This window comes from Rhinichthys klamathensis, unplaced genomic scaffold (genome assembly GCF_029890125.1).
Source record: "Rhinichthys klamathensis goyatoka isolate OS25496 unplaced genomic scaffold, OSU_Roscu_1.1 h1tg000019l_1, whole genome shotgun sequence".
In the NCBI taxonomy this organism is placed as follows: domain Eukaryota; kingdom Metazoa; phylum Chordata; class Actinopteri; order Cypriniformes; family Leuciscidae; genus Rhinichthys; species Rhinichthys klamathensis.
In genome coordinates, this window is record NW_026606570.1 from 1930565 (window position 1) to 1939181 (window position 8617).

General features: G+C 45.4%; 1 pseudogene; it reads right to left on the minus strand.

Moving 5' to 3' along the window:
• Positions 1-3989: 3989 nt before the first annotated feature.
• Positions 3990-7656, minus strand: LOC130071301 (uncharacterized; annotated as a pseudogene).
• Between the last annotated feature and the right edge of the window lie 961 nt (positions 7657-8617).

Consider the following 8617-nt stretch of genomic DNA (forward strand, 5'->3'; position numbering starts at 1 on the left):
AGGGGAATGAGTTCTGTATATATGTTGCGATGCAACTGATATGCAATGCAGTATCTCTTAATTTCAAAATAAAACAAATTAGTTATTTTATGCAATACTATGAAAGATAGTATTGAATGTTTTTCACTTCACAACGAATTCAGTTAGATTGGGTATGTTCAAAGAAACAGTGCATATGTTATATCTTCTATGCAAAACAGAATGAGTTTAGTTCTTTATGCATTGCTATACAAAAGCACACATATTGTGCTATCCGAAGTGGTAACTCAACATGCGTGAATAATGCACAACGGAATAAGTTAGTTAAAAATCAGTTTAGTGAAACAGGTCATATGTTATATGTTATATCTTTAATGCACAACTGAAAACGTTAGCTTTTGCATGCAAATAAAGGCACAACGGATTAATTTATATCGTACATGCAATGCAATGCAATATCACATATGTCATGTGCTACTTCTTTAATGCACAAGGGAATTAATTACTTCTGTATGCGTTGCAATGCAACAGCTCATGTGGTATGCGATATCTCTTCATTGCACAGCGAAATAAGTTAGACTAAGTATAACTCTATTACGTCATATCTGCAAGAGCACATATGTGTTATCTCTTCAATGAACAGCAAAATTAGTTAGTTGTTTTATGCATTGGAATGCAAAAGCATGCATGTTGTTAAGTTTTCGGATGTCAACACGGGTGCTTTTGCATTCCAATGCATACATCACCTTACTCATTTTGCTGTTTATTGGAGAGATTACATATTTGTCGTTGCATTGCATTGCAAGATCTAAATTACTCTGAAGAAGCACAACAGAAGATTGAATAATTCAGTTATTGTATATGAACGGAATAAGTTAGTTTATTGTATACAGTTCAATGAAACAGACCATGTCAGTCAGTAAATTCAGGTCCCATATGCAGCGCTATGCAACAAGCACATATGTTGTATCTCTCCAATGCACAATGAAAACGTTAGCTTTTGCATGCAAATAAATGCACAACGGATTAATTTATATCGTACATGCAATGCAATATCACATATGTCATGTGCTACTTCTTCAATGCACAAGGGAATTAATTACTTCTGTATGCGTTGCGATGCAACAGCTCATGTGGTATGCGATATCTCTTCATTGCACAGCGAAATAAGTTAGACTAAGTATAACTCTATAACTTTCATATGTGCAAGAGCACATATTGTGTTTTATCTCTTCAATGAACAGCAAAATTAGTTAGTTGTTTTATGCATTGGAATGCAAAAGCATGCATGTTGTTTAGCCTACGGATGTCAACACGCGTGCTTTTGCATTCCAATGCATACATCACCTTACTCATTTTGCTGTTTCACGAGTTCACATTTACATCAATTAAACAGAGTAAAGATTATGCGTATTTGGCGTGCTGTCCAGGGGGAGGGCTCCGAGCTCGGAAATTTTTGCCCGAACCCAGAGTGCTCCCCCTTGTTGTAAGAGTATTTAGGAGAAGAAGTGAGGAGATGGGGTGGTGGAGGGATGCTGTTAGACTGTCAAAGAACTGAGTTAAGTTTGCTGAATATATACCTCTTACCTCATTGATTGGGAGTGTGCTCCACTCGTGTCTAATTAGGCTTGATTACCTGAATGTGCTCCACATGTGTTTAATTATCTGAACATGCTCCTCCCGAACTTTGTTAGGAAACATCATTTCACGAGTTCACATTTACATCAATTAAACAGAGTAAAGATTATGCGTATTTGGCGTGCTGTCCAGGGGGAGGGCTCCGAGCTCGGAAATTTTTGCCCGAACCCAGAGTGCTCCCCCAAAAGCAAAGAGCAAAGGACAGCCGCCAGACTAAAGACCCCCCAAAACGCAGAGAATTTGGCGGGCTGGCGTTTTGAGAATAAGCCTGGTTGCTTGACCAGGAGGGCCTGCTGGCTCACGAACGGGGAGCAGTCGTAATTTGGAACAACAGTTGGGAGGGCTCGCACCGTTTCTCGACGGGAGCAGCTCACAGCGTCAGACAGGCGAGCTCTACCGGCCGATGAACAGCGTGATTTATGCCGCCTGACCAGGAGGGCCCGTGTTGCCTCTGGCGGGAGCAGCTCACTGCGCTGGGCGGACGGGCCCTACTGGTTGACAAGATTTGGGAATGCCCAACCAGGAGGGCCCATGTAGCTTCCGACGGGAGCAGCTCACAGCGTCGGGCTGATGGGCCCTACCGGCTGACGGTGGAGTGGCGCGTTTTTTGGAAGCCCGGACTGGAGATTTCCTGCTGTCCGCTGGGAAATCGATACCTGTTGGATGGGAAAGAGAAAACATAGATGCATGCAAAGTCCGCTGGGAGACCAATGCTCGCTGGACAGAAAAAGAGAAAACATAGATGCATGCAAAGTCCGCTGGGAGACCAATGCTCGCTGGACAGAAAAAGAGGAAACATAGATGCTTGCAATGTCCGCTGGGAGACCAATGCTCGCTGGACAGAATTATGCAATGTCCGCTGGGAGACCAATGCTCGCTGGACAGAATTATGCAATGTCCGCTGGGAGACCAATGCTCGCTGGACAGAATTATGCAATGTCCGCTGGGAGACCAATGCTCGCTGGACAGAATTATGCAATGTCCGCTGGGAGACCAATGCTCGCTGGACAGAAAAGAGGAAACATAGATGCTTGCAATGTCCGCTGGGAGACCAATGCTCGCTGGACAGAATTATGCAATGTCCGCTGGGAGACCAATGCTCGCTGGACAGAATTATGCAATGTCCGCTGGGAGACCAATGCTCGCTGGACAGAATTATGCAATGTCCGCTGGGAGACCAATGCTCGCTGGACAGAATTATGCAATGTCCGCTGGGAGACCAATGCTCGCTGGACAGAATTATGCAATGTCCGCTGGGAGACCAATGCTCGCTGGACAGAAAAGAGGAAACATAGATGCTTGCAATGTCCGCTGGGAGACCAATGCTCGCTGGACAGGAAAAGGAGAAAACATAGATGCTTTGCAATGTCCGCTGGGAGACCAATGCTCGCTGGACAGAATTATGCAATGTCCGCTGGGAGAGTTTTTGCTTTGTCAGTTGGGAATTTAGATCACTGGAAGAAGGAAGAACACCCAGGTGGACGACCCGGAGGGTTTTATTCGATGAGGGTTTGGTGGGCTTTTTTAATGTGGAACCGGTTGGTCCTGATGTAGCTTTGGAAAGCGTCTGAGGACCATCTTCCGAGAGCTTGTATCTGCTGCTGGGAGAGGCCTTTTTGGGCAGCTGAAGTTGCTGCTCCGATGCGGAAAGAGTGACTGGAGAAATGTTTTGCTTGGATGCCTGACTGTTGAAGAACGGATTTGAGATGTTTCTGGAACCAAAAGCGTGTCACAGGTTTGTTGGAGTCATCTATAAATAGGGGATCAAGGTGGGATTTAGCCTGGGAGCTTCTCCAATGAAGATATGCCTGAATGGATTGGTATGGTTGGATTGGCGATGAGAGTTTGAAGATGTAGATGAAATGGCCTTTTTTGGATTGGTCTGTCTTGCTTTGCTTAATCAAGTATGAGATGGTTTCACTATCCAGTACTGATAAGTCTGAGATGGTGGGGTGGACTCTTGGGTCGAATTTGGAAGTGATGGCGAGTTCCGAGCATCTAAGAAAGCCGAAAAATGCTAGAATAAACATAGCATCGAGTGTACGGGCTGTCTCGAGAGGCTGGTAGACTGTGCGGAGGGCATGAATACATTTTGTGAGAATATCTAGTGTTATGGGTTGTCTGGTGTCGGGATGGGTGGGATGAGATCGTTGAATTCCTTTGACCAGAAGGGAGGTTTGTGAATTATTTATCTCTGGGGAGGGAGCGCCGTACATCAATTTGTGGAAAAACTGGATGCCGCTCAGGTAACCTTTGATGGTTCCAACTTGGAGGCCCTTAATGCTGTTAAGGTAGGAGATGAATGAGGTGATTGAAAGGAGAGAAAAATCAGGGAATGGCAAGGTGTATGAGAAGTGGAATGCTTTAAAACACCTCCAAGCTGTCACATAAGATTGGAGGGTCCTGGGAGAAACTGCTTGGAGGATGGTGTCCAGTGATGTGTCGAGGAGTTGTTTTAGAGGGTGGGTTACGGGAATATTAGTTCTGAATAGTGAGGTACTGGAGTTGGGAATTGGTCTGCCTCTGGAGCCAGCATCCTGAATTTCTGAAACAGAAAACGAGACAGAGAGTCAGCGATTAGATTTTCAGACCCGGGGATGTGTTTGGCAATTATGATAAACTGATCACACGCTGAGATCCAGATTAGGCGTCTTAAGAGTGGCATCAGGGCGGGTGAATGGGAACGGCCTTTATTAATGCATTCAACGGTTGCTTCATTGTCACAATGCACTAAAACGCTACTGGTGGCCCATCCTTTCCCCCACAGGAAGGCTGCTACCACAAGAGGGTAAAGCTCAAATAGGGCTGAGGACTGAGTCGTGTCTTGGAGTTGGGGGGGCCACGGAGATGCAAACCAGCGTCCTTGGTAGAAACCCCCGAAGCCAATTGAGGGGGCCGCATCTGTAAATAATTGGATATCGACTGGAGAAAAAACGAGATCGTTATAGAAAAAGGATAGGCCATTCCACTGTTTTAGGAAAGTTATCCATAACCTGAGTTCATCACGGCACATCTGAGATATGGAAATTAGGTCTTCTAGTGCGTGAACCGAAGAAGCGAGTGAGAGGAGATGCGAAATGAAAGGGCGGCCTTGTGGAATGATGCGCATTGCGAAGTTTAAGTGGCCGAGCAGGGATAAGAGTTCGCGTTTGGAACAATTTGAGCGGTCAATGAGGGTAGATGAGACGAGTATGATCCTGTCAATTTTTTCCTTTGGCAGGGAAGCCTGGAATTGTACTGAATCTAAGTTAATGCCGAGGAATTCGATGGATGTGGTGGGACCCATGGTTTTCTCCTGGGCGATGGGGATCCCAAGCTCTGAAAAAAACATTTTGAACGGTGAGGATATGAGCGGCTGGGATGGCGTCGGGAGGCGAAATGATTAGGAAATCATCTAGCAAGTGAATGAGGTGAGGAATCGCATAATTGTTTGACAAAATCCAGCAAACAGCTTCTGATAGCGTGTCGAAAATTTTGGGGCTGCTTTTGCATCCGAAAGTTAAGCGTACGGAAAAATAAAATTTTCCTTGCCAGCGTACACCGAATAAGTGCCATGAATCTGGATGGATGGGCATCACTTTGAAGGCAGAAGTGATGTCGATTTTTGCCAGCCAAGCTCCCCGACCCGCGATTTTTATCATGTCGATCGCCTGATCTACATCATGGTATTTGAGAGAAAATTCGTCAAGGGGGATCAAGCTGTTAATGCTTGGGAACGGGGAATCATGTGGGGCTGATAAATCAATTATAAGGCGTTTTTTACCAGAAAATTTTCTTGTGGCCACTCCAATGGGGCTGATACGAAAAACTTCGAAAGGAGGATTGTCGAAAGGACCAATCATGAAGCCTGACTCGACTTCTTTTTTGATCAGGTTGTCTACTACATCGGGCTCAGCCATAGCAGATTGAAGATTATTACAGACAATATTTTGAGAGAGTGGGCATTCCACGCCAGGTTTGAAACCGTGCTCGAGGCCGGACAGAAGATAGTGTGTGAAGTGGGTGTCCGGGTGATGAGCTAGTTCGATTGCTAAGCGAGAAATATTCACGGGAGTCGACAAGTAATTTTTTGATGTTTTTTTATTGACTGCTTTGAACACTGGGCAAACATGGCGGGCATGGGCACCGCCGCAGAAATTGCAGACATGGAGAAACCGGCAACGCTGTCTGTAGCACCTCCCATGGTTAAAACTACTGCACAGCTGCCTGCTGTTTGAAAAGGAGGCTGTCTGCTGTCTTCCTCCATCGGGATTTTCATTGGTTGTAAGTCTTGGCACATAGCTGGTTGATTTAACTGGGGCTGAGTCTGGGCAGGGGGGGATGGAGGGGTTGATTTGAGGACATGTTGTGGTTGAATGTGCCACTGACCTACATACCGCACATGAAATGTTCCTGCAGCCTAGGAAAACCCTGCTGTGTAGATCTGGATCAAGAGCGCCCCAGTAAGGACATTGGTTCCACTGGGCGACCCGGACAGAGCACTTGGCGGAAAAGAGCTTGTGGTATGTGTAGAAGTGCCCTCCTCCATAGGACAGCGCAAGTTCGGCTATAATTGATAAGTAATCGTTTAATTCGCGCCGCCTATGGGGGAAGGCAGAGCAGATTACTTCAGTGAAACGGCTGAAAGCAATTGTGAACTCGGAAAAAGAAAGTAAACGTGATGAATGTGGATTTGGGTTTTTTAAAGTGACAGAAAAATCCCCACAATCTATTTGGCGGTTTGATTCGGTTACAGGTAACAGAGAGAGAAGAGATGAAAGATCTACGTCTGCACCTGACAGGATCTGTGCTCGGATGTTGTGGGACACTGGGGGCGGCTCCGCGGCAACGGCGTTCGATGGGACAGGCATCTGAGTTGCTGTGAAGAGAGAGTGGAGAGATTTTGCCTGGAGAAGAGAGCTGAAAGGAGCCGAGGCCGGGGCTGCAATTGTCGGCGGAGGCAGCCTCACGCTTGAATTGGCCTCTGGGGCTTGGGGAAGAGGATTAAAAGTATGAGAAGGAAAGGAAGGTTGAAACTGAGAAAAGTGGGCTTGTGCTGCAAGCGGAGGCAGCCTCACGCTAGCTTGAGCTACTGGAGCTGCTGGCCACTGAAAAGAAGAGGGATTAGTAGCTGTTGTAAAGGTAGGTTGAAATGATTGGGCCTCCAATGCTAGCGGAGGCAGCCTCGCGCTAGCATCTGGGACAGGTGCTGGAGGCCACTGAAAAGAAAAAGGATTATTAGAAACAGCAGGAGCCATGTTCTGATATGCTGAGGGAAGGTCGGCGGGCCTGGTTTCAACCAAAGCTGCAGCCTGCTGGCGAGGTCTGACAGCAGAAGGAACTGGGGCGCGGCCCAAGCTTGCTGAAGGCCTTCTGCTGCGGTTTGATGCTGAAAGAGAACTGGATTTGGTACGCTGCGATGGTGGTGTTGTCGAGCGAGGTGAATCCTGAGCTTTGCTTTGCCTGCTGGTCCTTTTCGGGGCCGGCATGGACTTCGGAGAGAGGTTAGTTGATTGCAAGGATACATACAAGGCGTATAGTTCCGCTTTGTTCATCCTTCGCGAGAACTGAACATCTGAATTGATCAGCGCTTGCCTCAATCCTAAAACTGTCCACTTTCCAATTGGTGGAATTGTTGGGACGGCCGAGCGATAGGAAGAAGCAGGGGAGGGATTGTGATGTCTCGCTGGTGGAGGCGAGGGCTGGCCTCTGCGTCTAGGCGAGCGTGTAGCTGTTCGGGCAGGCAGGCGGCCGCGTGGAGAAGCCTGAGGATCAGTTGAAATGTTGGGTAGAGAAGGAGTTGTCCTTGGGTCAGCTGATTGTGGCTGAGGATCCGGTGAGAAGTTAGATTCCTCATCGGATGGGAAGAGCTGGAGTTGAGACATGGTAGCAAGAAGGTCGAACCAATATGCTGTTAGACTGTCAAAGAACTGAGTTAAGTTTGCTGAATATATACCTCTTACCTCATTGATTGGGAGTGTGCTCCACTCGTGTCTAATTAGGCTTGATTACCTGAATGTGCTCCACATGTGTTTAATTATCTGAACATGCTCCTCCCGAACTTTGTTAGGAAACATCATTTATTGGAGAGATTACATATTTGTCGTTGCATTGCATTGCAAGATCTAAATTACTCTGAAGAAGCACAACAGAAGATTGAATAATTCAGTTATTGTATATGAACGGAATAAGTTAGTTTATTGTATACAGTTCAATGAAACAGACCATATCAGTCAGTAAATTCAGGTCCTATATGCAGCGCTATGCAACAAGCACATATGTTGTATCTCTCCAATGCAAAATGAAAACGTTAGCTTTTGCATGCAAATAAATGCACAACGGATTAATTTGTCTCGTGCATGGATTGCAATGAAACATCAAGTATGTCAGTGCTACTTCTTCAATGCACAGGGGAATTAAATAATTCTGTGTAAGTTGCGATGCAACTGCTCATATGTAATGTAATATCTCTTCCTTTCAAAACAAAACAAATTAGTTATTTTATGCAATACCATGAAAGATAGCATATTTCATGTATTTCACTTCACAACGAATTCAGTTAGATTGAGTATGCTCAATGAAACAGTCCAGATGTTATATCTTCAATGCAAAACAGAATGAGTTTAGTTCTTTATGCATTGCTATACAAAAGCACACATATTGTGCTATCCGAAGTGGTAACTCAACATGCGTGAATAATGCACAACGGAATGAGTTTAGTTCTTTATGCATTGCTGTGCAAAATGCATAGCTTTGCAATGGAATACGTTGCAAAGCAACAGCTCATATGTTATGCGATATCTCTTAATTGCCCAGTGAAATAAGTTAGACTGAGTATGCAATGCACTAGAAGAGCAACAGTAAAATGCATCGGAATAAGTTTGTTCTTGTATGCATTGCAATGCAACAGCAAGATGATTTATCTCCAAGTAATATCTTGCAATGCATTGCAACAACACACATGTAATCTCTTCAATGAACAGCAAAATGAGTTAGTTGTTTTATGCATTGGAATGCAAAA